Source organism: Lampris incognitus, chromosome 12 (assembly GCF_029633865.1).
Source record: "Lampris incognitus isolate fLamInc1 chromosome 12, fLamInc1.hap2, whole genome shotgun sequence".
Lineage (NCBI taxonomy): Eukaryota > Metazoa > Chordata > Actinopteri > Lampriformes > Lampridae > Lampris > Lampris incognitus.
Window position 1 is genome coordinate 27,263,503 of NC_079222.1, and position 13,163 is coordinate 27,276,665.

Here is a 13,163-nt window from a genome sequence, read left to right on the forward strand (position 1 = left end):
TTTATGTCAGCTTCTTCTCATGCAAGAAGGTCAAGAGTTCCATGTTTGTCATTTTTCTTGATGGCAAATGTGGAATATTTTGCATTACCAGAGCAAGTTCCCTGCCACAATATCTGGCTGTCCATCATGGGTTAGAGCAGTGTTTGAGGTTTGACAGTGCTCCAGCAGCTCTTCTTTTGGCATGTTGGTGAAGTTGAGGAGCATTCCAAATGTGTCATTCACCTCTCCCAGGTTCTGAAATTTCTCATCAAGTGAAGAGGGCTGTATCCACTACCACATTAAAAAAATGTGGTTTCCATTCTTTGAAGTGCATCATCAATAGGCTCATCTAGAGACTCATAACCAAAGTGCCTCATGGTTCTCAATCGCTTTTGTTTAAGAACAGCCTCCACATTCATCTCCTCACACATCTCCTTTGCAGTTGTCTGTGCACCAGAAAATCCAGTGTTTCTGTAGTGGGTGAGGGAATCTCTGGTTTTCTTCAGCAAGTGGATAGCCACATCTAGCTGCATAGGGGTGAGTGCATCAGTTTACTCACATGCTGGATGTTGTTAAGGATGACATACCATGCAAATGGAAAACAGGTAGGATCCAACCTCCTCAGCCAAAGACTGGGCTTCAGCTTTCACTACAGGGTCTGCAGTAGTTTCCCTCACTTCCAGAAGAGCCTGTCTGACTTGCCTAGCTTGGTACCTCACTGCCTCGATGCTTTTTATCCTGCTTTCCCACCTGGTCTCTGACCATGATTTCAGGGTGGTTTTGACATGTTTCAGGAGGCTATCCCATCTATGGGTGGAGGCTGAGAAGCGTTTGAATAACTTGGTGAAATATCCAAAGTAGCCAATGGCATCTGGTGAGCTCTTAGTAGCATCAGCTACCACCAGATTTAAAGTGTGGGCACCTAATGGGACAAAAAAAGGCTCTTGAGTTCTGTTGAAGCAGCCTAGCCTGAACACCGTTATTCTGTCCCTTCATGTTGGCCCCGTTGTCATAAGACTGTCTTCTGCAGTCATCAAAGGGGATGTTAAGCTCCTTCAGCCTTTTGAGGATGAGAAATGACAAACTTTCCCCTGTTGAAAAGAAAGAAGAAAACCCATGAAATGTTCTTTAATTTGTGGCATGTCTTCTTGTGATGCAATCCTGACAATGACAGAGAGCCGTTCCTTATGACTCAGATCAGGGGTGCAATCTAAAATAATGGAGAACTACTTTGATGTTTTGATCTCTTCAACCATTTTCCCACTATTTTTGCGCTGATGGTGTCTACCAATTCATTTTTAGATTATTTTGCCCAGGTAATGTGTGTGACTGCCAGCTCCACTTTCCACCCTATGAACATGCTGCTTCATTACAGGATCAAATTTGGCCATAAGCTCTACCTCTTTGAGAAAATTGCCATTGTCTGGTTTGTTTAAAGTGTCTGTGGACCCCTTTAAAGCCATGTTTCTTTCAGCTAAGGACTTAATTATTGCCACCAATCTAGTGAGAACTTCATGCCACCTATTTCTCTCAGCCTCAGCAAGTGCCATCTCCTGAGGTAGAGGTGTCTGCAGGTGGCCCAGAATTGAAATATTTCAGAAGTGCATCTGAAAAGAGAAGATGAGTATATATAACCATTGGGTATTGCATTATATTAATTAAATAGCTGTCGATGGTGAAACCCAGCCAATAATAGCAATCAAGCCACATTAAGCCTGCCTTATAGCATTCTAAACACAAACAGCAAGAGTAGGCCGAGGGAAATTGTAACATCTCAAATTGCACCAATCTGAAAATTGAAAAACATAGGCTATTCAATGAGCACATCTCTCACATGATGCATGCTGTTCATGCTGTTTGCTATAGATATAAGACTAATCAATAATGCAAATGCAAGGCTTACAACTGTTAATTAAAAAAGGGGTGGGTGGAAAAGGAAAAACATTTTAACTGACTATTACAAGTAGGGCTGGGCAATATATCAATATTATCTTGATATTGTGATATGAGACTAGATATAGTCTTAGATTTTGAATACCATCATACTGTGATATGGCATAAGTGTTGTCTTTTCCTGGTTTTAAAGGCTACATTAGGCTACAGTAAAGTGGTGTAACTTTTCTGAACTTACCAGACTGGTCTAGCAGTTTTATTATTTGCCTTAAATCCACATTACTGATTATTATTTATCAAAAGTGTCATTGTGTAAATATGTTGTGAAATCACCAATAGTCAGGGAAGGTAACTCTGTCTTTGCATTTTATTTTGATCATGGTCTTGTTTCAATAAAAGTGCTTGTGACATGATGACTTAACCCAGGGGTTCTCAACCTTTTGTAACTCAAGGCCCACTTGGGTATGTGTCAAGAAAGTCAGGGCCCACATACCGAAATAAATGTAAAACCCTATAGATAAATAAATAAATAAAGGGGTATTCTGACCTGTAAACGATTGCTATGTCACTGTAAGCTGCAATGATTGAATTAAATATTCTACTTGCCCAAAGTGAGATACTTGGGGTTGCCTATGAGAAAGGATCACATCAAGCCGGGGTGGGTGGGTGAGAGGCTAATTCACAGAGTAGCATTCAAAGTTACTTGCAGTATGTTCCTAGCCTTTGATTTTGTGACAGTCACAATGGAAAACCCTGACTCACACAGGTATGTTGTGGTGAAAGGCAAAAGAAATGTGATTGTCCATTGTGACAGAGAGGGATATTCATTGGCAGCCAATATCCAGAATGAAGCAAGGTCAACTTGTGTGAGTTGAAGCTTCAGGCTGCTGTCAGCTGATAGTTCCATCAGCTGGTTTTCCAACACAGTGGACAGGGCCATGTCTTCAGATGCAAGATCCACTGAGAACGGGTCTAAACCCCAAAGATTTCCATTCCAGGGGTCTTCTGGGAAGTAATCTGAAAATTTATTTGACAACTGAGTTAAATGCTGGGTGACAACATTGGAAATGTTAACAGGAGGAGAACCTTCCAAAGTTTCACTCAGGAGTGGGAACATGTCCATTCGTCCCTCTTTGACTCTCCTGTTCCAAAGGATGAGTTTTTTCTTGAACTCCTCAATTTTGTCTGAAACCAAAAACACGGTGCTGTTTCTTCCTTGCATTGACATATTCATATATATATATATATATATATATATATATATATATATATATATATACACTACCGTTCAAAAGTTTGGGATCACCCAAACAATTTCGTGTTTTCCATGAAAAGTCACACTTATTCACCACCATATGTTGTGAAATGAATAGAAAATAGAGTCAAGACATTGACAAGGTTAGAAATAATGATTTGTATTTGAAATAAGATTTTTTTTACATCAAACTTTGCTTTCGTCAAAGAATCCTCCATTTGCAGCAATTACAGCATTGCAGACCTTTGGCATTCTAGCTGTTAATTTGTTGAGGTAATCTGGAGAAATTGCACCCCACGCTTCCAGAAGCAGCTCCCACAAGTTGGATTGGTTGGATGGGCACTTCTTTGAGCAGATTGAGTTTCTGGAGCATCACATTTGTGGGGTCAATTAAACGCTCAAAATGGCCAGAAAAAGAGAACTTTCATCTGAAACTCGACAGTCTATTCTTGTTCTTAGAAATGAAGGCTATTCCATGCGAGAAATTGCTAAGAAATTGAAGATTTCCTACACCGGTGTGTACTACTCCCTTCAGAGGACAGCACAAACAGGCTCTAACCAGAGTAGAAAAAGAAGTGGGAGGCCGCGTTGCACAACTGAGCAAGAAGATAAGTACATTAGAGTCTCTAGTTTGAGAAACAGACGCCTCACAGGTCCCCAACTGGCATCTTCATTAAATAGTACCTGTTACAGCCTGTTTGAAATTGTTTGGGTGATCCCAAACTTTTGAACGGTAGTGTATATATTGTATATATCAGCGTTTCTCAAACTGTATGCCGCGGCACCCTGGTATGCCGTCTGACAGCGTCAGGGGTGCCGTGAAAACATTTGCAAATCTAACATTTTTCATATCAATTATCAAAAATTAAAATAGTAATTTATTTTACAAAATGTTACTGAATAAATGTGTAGCGCTATCTATCCTTTTTAACTGTCAAGGACAACGCTCCTGAGTTCTCTATACAACTCGGTATCCAATAAACTATTGAAGTATGTTAACTTCGCTTTTTATGTGTTTAAAGTATGTTCTAAAGGCTCTAAATGTCTTACAGTGTCATCTGGTAACTCCAACTAAAAAGTTGACTACCCCTTTAAGGCGCTCAAATATGGCATATGACCTCTTTAAGGCAATCTAACATGGTCTAGACACCACAGGAATAAACACATGAATAATCCACACTCACACAGGTACATAGAATTATATATACAAATGTATTATGAGTAATAATTATTAGAATGAATGAAAGTGATAAGCCTCAATTTCTAATGAGCCTCTGCATTCAGATATACACAAATTAATCAGACTAACACATTAGCATACAGCTCAATAACCCTATAACTAAGCCGGCAATAAGATAAAAGAAAGTCAACCCCCACTTGCAGGCCTGTTTCTTTATCGGGTACGTTGGGACCCTAAACAGCCCTCTTCGCTCCCCTTGGAAGCCCGCACATCCAGCTTGTACTCACAAAGAATGAATGAATGCAGCAAATGTCAGGCCGGCAGCCCTCCTAGCTAACTGGCTAGTTAGCCGTTAGCCGTTAGCACCATCTCACGGTCGAACCGTGCGCTCGCCTCGGCAGACCACCACGGTAACAGACGACTCCTTCTGCGTTCCTCGATGGTCGCATGAACCCACCACTACACTGTACTGATAACGTTACTTCGCTAAACTAGAAGACGGCCCGACTCACTGTGGGGAGAGCCCCTCTCCGCATCCAGTCCATTCGCCCATCTTGCTGTGCTAACAACGGACACCGACTGGCTAGCTCGCTCTGTAATGTCGCTGGGTCCCCATATGGGACTGACGAGTAGTCAGTTTCTCCCAAATCCACACAAACCGTTCCCGGGATGGGTCTCGGTCAGACACCCGCACACATCACTGTTCACTAAACTCCAATTACATTTCCCTCGCCGCAAAATAGCATATAACAACTCGACATCAAACTGCTCCGTTTCGCTCACACAAGGGACGAGAGACCTCCTCCTCCCCGTCCAGTCTGCTCGTGCTGACGTTTTCCGCTGCCCTCTCAACCAATCACAAAATGGTAAGTTTCCACTAAAGCAAATGCATTTCACATTGGTAAACAACTGTTTTGCAGAACAATATCAACAATATAATATAATCATATTCAAAAGGTATACAAAATAACAAACATAGGCCAAACTCTTATCTAATAGTGCAATGTAATATATCTAAGGCCTATAATTTAACCACAGGGTTACACCCTCCCCCTACTGAACGTGTGAATGCCCTCATTCACCTAAATCTAACTAGTAAGATCTCTGAACATCTGAGGGTATAAACTAAGTGTGGTGCACTAACTCTTTCCTATCCTGATAGTGACACCTCTGTGTACTATAGTTATAGGCATATCGCTGGCTTTTCCTGGCTCATCATAGGTAAGTCTTACGACTGGCTTTACTAACCTCTTCGGCCTACCTACTGGTTGTCTTTGGGGACTAGCTTCCTCATCTACGCTGCTAGCTTGGCCCTCATCTATGTCAGACTCTGACTCTTGAGCTAACTCTTCTTCAGCCTCATTCTCCCTCTCTTCTTCTTCTTCACTTTGGTCTTCGTCATTGTTGTCATCATTTGGGTCTTCGTCATTATTCTCTTCAGTTCTAGCACCAAGAGGTTCCTCTTCCTCCTGAGGGATAACTGCTTGTTCCCGTGCAGCTCTACGCTTGTTCAAGACATCTTCCGGGTAAGTGCTGTAGGGTCTTGGTATCGGTCTCTCGTACTCAGACTCTGTAGATGAGTCGGTCAAGCCCCCTTCACTATCCTCTTCTTCTGTACTGACTGTTTGAGACTGTTTGGTTTGTTGCTTCTTTCTTGTCTTTGGCTTTGGTGGTGGTCTGTGGTCGCTCTCTTCTCTTTGCATTCTGACTTGCTGCCCGATAGGTAAGATATGATCTCGGTGCAATGTTCTGATTCCTCCGTTTCCATCCTCCTGCTTCACTCTGTAGACAGGTAAGTTTGGCATCTGACTCACAACCACATGAGGAATCTCTTTCCAGCGGCTTTGGAGTTTGTGCTTGCCTTTGAGTCCGAGATTCTTCACCAACACTCTGTCGCCAGGTTCCAGGGTTTGTGATCCCACCCTGCTGTCATGGGCTATCTTGTTCCTCTGGTGTGTTTTGTCGGCTGTGGCAGAGGCCAGTTGGTATGCCTTCTGCAGATCTTCTTTGAGTCTAGCCACATAGCGTGAGTGGTGACCGACATCATAGCCATCGGGAGACGTCCCGAAACACACATCCACGGCCAGCCTTGCCTCTCTCCCGTATAGTAAGTAGTAGGGCGAGTAGCCGGTTGCATCAGACCTACTGGCATTGTAGGCATGCACAACGTGGGGCACTTGCTCACTCCACCGCCTCCTCTTCTCTGGATTCAGTGTGCCTAGCATGGACAGCAGGGTACGGTTGAACCGTTCTGGTTGTGGATCTCCTTGTGGGTGGTAGGGAGAGGTCCTGGACTTTCGTATCTCCATCACTTTCAGCATTTCTCTGATTGTCTGGCTTTCGAAGTCTCGGCCTTGGTCTGAATGGATCCTTGCTGGCAGACCATAGTTTACGAAGAACTTCTCGTTGAGAACTTTTGCGACTGTGAGCGCCTTCTGGTTCTTCGTTGGGTAGGCTTGTGCATAGCGGGTAAAGTGATCAGTGACCACTAGCACGTTGCCAATACCCTTGCAGTCTGGCTCCACGGAGAGGAAGTCTATACAGACTAAGTCCATTGGCCCATTGCTCCGGATCTGGTGGAGCGGCGCAGCTCTCTGACAGGGACTCTTCCGTGAGACACACTTCCCGCAGTTTTTGACATACTGCTCTGTCTCTCCTGCCATTCTCAGCCAGTAGAATCTTGCCTTCAGCAGGTCAGTTGTTCTCTCGATGCCTAGATGTCCCATATCATCGTGTAAGGACTTTAGCACGACACCTCTGAACACGGCAGGCATCACCAGCTGAGAGGACTCTTCTCCTGATGGTCTCTTGCTAATGCGATGGAGTAGGCCATCTCTCAGTTGTAGTCTTCCCAGCTCCCTTTTCATCTGGCTCACATCTGGATTGGCTTCCAGATCCTCTGGCCATTGGCCGTGTTTCAGAGCTTGGATCGTCAGTCCTATCACAGGATCCTCTTTCTGTGCGGCTTTAAGCTCGGACCTGGACATCTGTCCTAGCGCACTCACATCCACGCGCGTGGGGAAGGCGTAGAGCTCAGGGACACTTTCAGGACGAGCTCCTAGCTGTTCAGCATATCTCGGAGATGTCTTTGGGGAGCTCAGAACGCTTACTCGTCGACAGATTGACTGCACGCCAGCTTGTGAGATGGTCTCCCAGTCTCTTTGCCTCTCTTCACCCCTCTCTTGCCTCGACAGCAGGTCGGCGTCGATGTTGCTTTTCCCAGGTCGGTAGCGGATGTCGAACTCATAGGTAGACAGATCGACCAGCCACCGATGCCCTGTGGCGTTGAGCTTGGCTGTAGTGAGTACGTACTTGAGGGGATTGTTATCAGTTCGTACTGTGAATCTGGCTCCGTAGAGGTAATCATGGAACTTGCTCACCACTGCCCATTTGAGGGACAGGAACTCCAGTTGATGGATGGGATAGTTCATCTCAGATGCGGACAGCTTCCTGCTAGCAAACGCCACCGGCCTCAACCCCTCTGGGTACTCCTGGTACAGGACGGCTCCCAATCCCGTTAGACTGGCGTCCACATGAAGGACATAGGGCTTGTTGGGATCAGCAAACGCCAAGACGGGCGCGTGGGTGAGACAAGTGATGATCTGGTGGAATGCTGCAGTGCAGGCCAGGTCCCATCGCTCTCCGAAGGGTTCAGACTCCTTCAGGTAGAATTTCTTGGAGTCCTTCGCAGCTTTCTTTCCGTGCTGTTTTGGGGCGTATCCTTTTGTCAGCTCGGTCAGGGGCCTGACGATGGAGGAGTAGTTGGCGATGAACCGTCTGTAGTATCCGCAGAAGCCGAGGAAGGATCGCAGAGTCTTCAGGTCAGTAGGCTGGGGCCAGGTGGTGACTGTTTCGATCTTGGCTGGATCAGTGGCGACACCGTTAGCAGATACGATGTGCCCGACGTACTTGACTTTGCTCTGGCCAAACTGACACTTGTCCAGAGAGATCTTCAGCCCCGCCTCTTGCAGCCTGTCGAGGACTTTGACGAGCCTCTCCTCATGTTCCTCCAAGGTCCTTCCGAAGACTATCAAGTCATCGAGGTAGACGAGCACTTCCAGGAGATTCATGTCACCCACGGCTTTCTCCATGAGCCGCTGGAACGTGGCTGGAGCTCCGGTGATCCCCTGGGGCATTCTCTCGAATTGGTAGAACCCCAGTGGGCAGATGAACGCCGTCTTCTCCTTGTCTTCCTCCTTCATGGCGATTTGATAGTATCCGCTTCTTAGATCCAGTACGCTGAACCACTGGCTTCCGGACAGGCAGTCCAGTGCATCGTCAATACGAGGGGTTGTGTACTGATCGGGGATGGTTCGACTGTTCAAGGTGCGGTAGTCAGTGCACATCTTCACTTTCCCATTCTTCTTCCGCGCAATCACTATGGGTGACGCGTAGGGGCTTCGGGACTCCTTGCTAATGCCTGCCGCTATCAGCTCTTGCATATGTCGTCTCACATCATCAATGTCAGCTGGGGCGAGGCGTCTGGACCGCTCACGGAATGGTCGCTCATCCGACATCCTGATACTGTGCTCCACGCCTTTGGCCAAGCCAACATCCCATTCGTGTAGGGATAAGACATCCGCATGTTGTGTGAGCTTCGTGCGGAGTCGCTCCTTCCACTCCTGAGGTAGTGGCGAGTCACCGAAGTCAATCTCGCTGGCATCCCACTCCACTGAATTTGGTTCTTTTTTGTGGGTGGAGGTAACGACATCTGTGGCATACACGTGACCCAGTACTGCTCCAGCAGGTATGTTGGCTTCTTTGAGTGACTCATTCCGCAGATGGACTGTGAACTGGTTGGGGTCAACGTCATAGCTGGGCACTACTATTGACGTCAGTAGCACGCCGGCAGGGAGGGGTTTGGTAGGAGAGTCATCCATCATCAGGATCTCTTTCTCCACTGGCTGGGTGAACTCTACTTTGCAGCTGGCCGCACGGCTGGCCCCAGGCGGTAGAATGAGCGAGCCTGGACCTAGCCACTTCACATATCCCACTCCCTCGTCTCCATCTTCCGTATCGTGTAGCGGGAGGTTTGGTCCGGTCTTTGTCCGAGCATCCGTCTTCTTGACTCCAATGGTTTGGGCGAGGTGCACACCCACCATTTCGCCATACAGACGTGCGAGACGCTTGGGTAGATTGGCCTTGGCGTTGGTCCCCACAATTATTGGTGTTTGCTCTGGGCCTCTCGGTGTCGGGCAGATCAGGGCGAGCGCGGAGATCGTCTCAGGGGCACCAGTGACTTTCTGGGGGAATTCCATCTCCACCACAACGTATCCTCTGTAGGGGTAGCTGGACTCACTCAAACCCCAGATGTCTAGGCCGTCTACTGGGTAGATGGGTACATCAGGTATGTACTTCTTGTACCAGCCTTCGAAGATTATGGTGACCTGAGAGCCACTGCCTAGTAGGGCAGTAGACAGATGTCCGTTCACCTTCACTGGCTCGAAGGATGGGGCTCCGATTAAGCCTGTTGGCAGGTTTGGACCTCGCTGTACGTCAACGGCACTTTTCTTGGACGTGACAGTCACATTACCAGTAGAACTATCACTGGGAGGCTTCTGGCTCGTGACTTGGCCTCTCTTCCGTGACTGGATCAGCTTCTGAATCACCTTGCTCTGGTTCTCAGCGTTTCGACATTTAACAGCGAAATGGCCGCTTTCACCACACCGGTAACAGAAGTGTTCATCGGCGCCACTGCGAGGCCCTTGGGGCCTGTGACGTACAGGGCGTGTCGTCTCCACTGTCATAACTGCTGCTTGGTTCTATAGGGGACTGACTTGTCGGTGTGAGAGTTTATGCTGCATCTGGTTGACTTGCTTCTTTAGGGCTGACACTTCAGGGTCCTGCCAGTGTTCCTGTTTGGCTCTGGCGACGTTAACCTCTTCAGTGACAGAGGGGCCCTTTGTTGACATGGTAGCGAACATTGACCTTAGCTCCTTGATCTCGGCTTTCAGGTTCTGGATCTCGTCCGGCTTGCTATCATCATGTTTGGCGTGGATAGTCTGCACTGAGGGGTTCAGTTTACTCCGAGAGGCTTCATACTCTTCCGCACTGCGGATTTCGCTGAGCAGATCCACGAAGTTGGGAGGCTTGTCCGTCCTTTCTCTCAGTCTGAGCCGGATGAGCATCAGATCAGCCTCGATCCCGCCTCGAAGTAGCTGCTCTACACGGGCACGGTCAGCCCGGTCGGCTAAATACTAATTTATTTTACAAAATGTTACTGAATAAATGTGTAGCGCTATCTATCCTTTTTAACTGTCAAGGACAACGCTCCTGAGTTCTCTATACAACTCAGTATCCAATAAAACTATTGAAGTATGTTAACTTCGCTTTTTATGTGTTTAAAGTATGTTCTAAAGGCTCTAAATGTCTTACAGTGTCATCTGGTAACTCCAACTAAAACGTTGACTACCCCTTTAAGGCGCTCAAATATGGCATATGACCTCTTTAAGGCAATCTAACATGGTCTAGACACCACAGGAATAAACACACATGAATAATCCACACTCAGACAGGTACATAGAATTATATATACAAATGTATTATGAGTAATAACTATTAGAATGAATGAAAGTGATAAGCCTCAATGGCTAATGAGCCTCTGCATTCAGATATACACAAATGAATCAGACTAACACATTAGCATACAGCTCAATAACCCTATAACTAAGCCGGCAATAAAATAAAAGAAAGTCAACCCCCACTTGCAGGCCTGTTTCTTTATCGGGTACGTTGGGACCCTAAACAGCCCTCTTCGCTCCCCTTGGAAGCCCGCACATCCAGCTTGTACTCACAAAGAATGAATGCTCCTCTTCATCTCGCGTTTCCCACCGCAGCAAATGTCAGGCCGGCAGCCCTCCTAGCTAACTGGCTAGTTAGCCGTTAGCCGTTAGCACCATCTCACGGTCGAACCGTGCGCTCGCCTTGGCAGACCACCACGGCAACAGACGACTCCTTCTGCGTTTCTCGATGGTCGCATGAACCCACCACTACACTGTACTGATAACGTTACTTCGCTAAATTAGAAGACGGCCCGACTCACTGTGGGGAGAGCCCCTCACCGCATCCAGTCCATTCGCCCATCTTGCTGTGCTAACAACGGACACCGACTGGCTAGCTCGCTCTGTAATGTCGCTGGGTCCCCATATGGGACTGACGAGTAGTCAGTTTGTCTCCCAAATCCACACAAACCGTTCCCGGGATGGGTCTCGGTCAGACACCCGCACACATCACTGTTCACTAAACTCCAATTACATTTCCCTCGCCGCAAAATAGCATATAACAACTCGACATCAAACTGCTCCGTTTCGCTCACACAAGGGACGAGTGACCTCCTCCTCCCCGTCCAGTCTGCTCGTGCTGACGTTTTCCGCTGCCCTCTCAACCAATCACAAAATGGTAAGTTACAAATGAATGGATGAATAAATAAATGGATAAATAAATTCATTTCAGATAAATAAATAGCCTACATACTCATGAGAAACTGTCTCGCGTGCCCATTTCCCCTCCCACGTTACATACGGGTCAGTGCAGTGCGCGGTCACGTAAGGTCAGGGCATCGTTGTTATCATTTTACACGTCCTGACATTTTGATGCCGCTAAAACCCAAAACCAAGCCATGGATCGTTTCCTAAAAAGAAAAGTCCCACTAGAAGCTCCAACAGATGGGGATACTTCAACAGACACTGACAGTGAACCGGAGCCTTCTTCTAGCAACAACCGGCTTTTATCCTCCAGTTCGGAGTCGTCTGCACCCGTCGTACCACCGGGAGATGCTAATGTTAGTAAGGGCAAGGCTACTAGCAAGGGCAAGGCTAAAAAGACAAAGACAAAGATTTTGCGATACCACGACAGCTACATTGCACTTGGCTTCATTAGTACCGATGATGCATGCCCTCTCCCGCTCTGCCTCGTATGTGGAAAGACACTGGCAAACCAAACTATGGTTCCCAACAAACTCAAACGACATCTGAAGCAAAAACACCCACACCTTAAAAACAAGGGGAAGGAGTACTTTGTTCGCCTTCAAACCCAGCAATCGCGGCAAGAGAAAGTCATGTGTAAAGCTGCCAAAGTATCCGAGAAGGCTCTGGAGGCCAGCTACCTCGTAGCAGAAATTGTAGCGAAAGCCAAGAAGCCCCACACAATCGCAGAGTCCATCATAATACCTGCTTGCACGGCAATCGTTACCAAAATGCTTGGCCAACAAGCTGCCAAAGAAGTAGCCAAGGTCCCGCTGTCAGACTGCACAATAGCGAGGCGAATCAATAGCATGTCTGCCGATATTGAAGATGTCGTTTTGGATAAAATCAAGGCCAGTGGACATTTCTCCTTACAACTCGACGAGTCAACTGATGTGAGCGGGCACGCTCAGCTTTTAGCAAATGTTCGCTTTGTTGATGGGGGCCGTATTAGAGAGAACTTTTTATTTTGCAAACTGCTACCCAACAACACTACAGGAGAAGAAATCTTCCGTGTGACAACTGAGTATCTTGACAAGGGTGGTTTGAGCTGGAAGAACTGTATCAGTATTTGCACCGACGGCGCGGCTGCAATGACGGGCAGTGCCAAAGGTTTCATTACCAGGGCCAAAGCGCGAAACCCTGATATACGAACAACCCACTGCTTCCTTCACCGAGAGGCACTTGTTGCTAAGACGCTACCAAAAGAACTTTCCGACGTACTGATCAACGCAGTGGACATGGTTAATTACATCAAGGCGCGCCCGTTAAAGAGCCGCCTTTTTTCCATTCTTTGCGAGGAAATGGGAGCAAAGCATCAAAGCTTGTTGTTACACACGGCTGTCCGCTGGCTTTCACGGGGTAAAGTTTTGACCCGAGTGTACGAGTTAAGAGA